This window comes from Pseudoliparis swirei, chromosome 24 (genome assembly GCF_029220125.1).
Source record: "Pseudoliparis swirei isolate HS2019 ecotype Mariana Trench chromosome 24, NWPU_hadal_v1, whole genome shotgun sequence".
Lineage (NCBI taxonomy): Eukaryota > Metazoa > Chordata > Actinopteri > Perciformes > Liparidae > Pseudoliparis > Pseudoliparis swirei.
This window is the reverse complement of record NC_079411.1, coordinates 26,210,113-26,212,537: the sequence shown is the minus strand read 5'-3', so window position 1 is coordinate 26,212,537 and position 2,425 is coordinate 26,210,113.

Genomic DNA, 2,425 nt, shown 5'->3' with positions numbered 1-2,425 from the left:
AGTATTTCCTGACAGCTCGATGCATTCTGTGGATAGCGTGAGCACGACGTGTTGACTGTGAGTGACTTCATGAATGGGAAAGGAGGTTGTTTGTTTGTTTGTTTGTTGCAAGCTCAGCAAATCTTTCCAACACGCACTCAGCAGCGCTTATAGATAAATAAAGATTACAAAGCAACGAGCACATAGAGCCCTCACGGTAACGCCGTGATGTATTGATCTCCCCGAGCGACGCGTGGCCCGGACTATAAATACAGAGATATTGTCAAGTTTCATCTGGGCTGTTATTTAGCAGCCGGTGTGAGAGATGAAGGGATGAAGGGATAAAGGTAGTGATGGAGAGGCAGAGTGAAAGAGGGAAGGTGCAGCTAACTCACATCTCTAATATAGCAGGTTGAAACCTTGTAAATGAGTTATGTGTTGTATATATATATATATATATATATATATATATATATATATATATATGCTAAAGCCACTAATAAAGTGTAAATATTCCATCAGTCTTTGCTTTTGACATCATTAATTTATTTTTTCAGGTGGTTTTGGTGAATACATGGCACAAGGGGTTGTGGTTGTGTGTGTGTGTGTGTTCTGATTTAGAAAAATGGGGTTTATTTATGTATTATCTTTATAAAATAAGCTCCATAAGGTCATTCATCGACATATCCTGCTCGTGCATTGCAGGTTTTAAAGAAGAAGAAGAAGAAGAAGAAGAAGAAGAAGAAGAAGAAGAAGAAGAAGAAGAAGAAGAAGAAGAAGAAGAAGAAGAAGAAGAAGAAAAAAAATGTTGGGGGGAAAAAATATTAGACAAAAGTTGTGATTCAAAGTTTGAGGATACTGATTGTTATTCTGTATATATACATACAAGCATAAATAGTATATATATATATATATATATATACACACATATATACACTATATTCTAGTGAGAAGAAGATAGACACTTCAGGAAGAAGCCTGCACAAATCCATTGCCAGATAAGGGAAGATGTCACGTGCTCTTCCACATGTCACCACTAGAGGGCAGTGGTGACCACATCAATGAATCCGAATAACCAACAAAGGAACGATGATGGAAAATTATACTTCGTTTGTGTTTTGGGCTTCAGGAAATCATTCCGTCCTGACGTCATGTGGAAGGTAATGGTCAGGTAAATTATGTTAACCACAATCCCAAATTATGCCGACATAATCCACACGTAAATGGACAGAGGAGAAAACTTCAAACACTTATTTAGAGGATAAAAAAAACAACATATATGAGCAAAATGATCATATAGCTTCATTTAGTTGGTTTAATGAGCCACACAACAGTGTAAATGATGAGATTAGAAAACTTTATCATTTATTATTGTCCGTGTTTCAATCAGGAGGTTGGCGGTTCAATCCCCGCCCTAGTCGATGTGTCCTTGAGCAAGACACTTCACCCTGAGTTGCTCCCTGTACTGTGAGAATGTAACATGTAAAGTGTCTCTGAGTACCTTAAAAAGCGCTGTATATAATTAAATGCACTATGACTAATAAAACCTCCACTTAGTTTTAACAACGATTTGGTGGAACCTGATTGGTTCTCGAAGTCATGTGGAAGTTGAGTGAAGATGAGGTCACCGGTTCCCCTCCACCAGCCGGTCTACGTTGCATCAGAGGGCGAGAACAGTGCAGGGCTAAAGTGTGTATGTGTGTGTGTGTGTGTACTTAAGACCGAGGGACACTCGATCTAACTCAAGGACCAATCAGACGAAGGCCGATACTAAAATCACCACTGTGTCCTTTTTCACACACACACACACACACACACACACACACACACACACACACACACACACACACACACACACACACACACGTTAAACCAGTGTTATAAGTATTAATCTTGTAATACACATCAGTCACTTGTCTCCTTAGAAGGTGGTTTAATAAAGTTTATATGAATATATAAATGTGATTATATATAGTGTGTGATCCAATCAGGGAGGCCGTATTTATTTGTGAATCTTTGGGTCACACCTGTTGAGTAATAAAATAAACTACAATCAGATAAAAGTTATTAGGAACACTGAAACAATTTAGTCTAATATCACATTCCTGTAAGACGCCGTATACTTTCACAGGTTTAGGATGCATTCCTATTATTTTGTCCACCCAGCAATGCAATAATGAATTGGATCAACGTCTCTCAAACAAACTGAACATAATAACCTCCATGAAGGTGGGATTGACTGCAGGACGGTAATAAACTGTTTGTTTTGTGTACTTTAACCCCAAGGATTATATTTCTTAAAACCTATATTTGTCAAATTGTGACAAAGAAGTGACAATTATTATGAATAATGTGGTGTAGTGGCTAGCACTGTCGCCTCACAGCAAGAGGGCCGTGGGTTCAATTTCCGGTTAAGGCGGTCCTTCTGTGTGGAGTTTGCATGTTC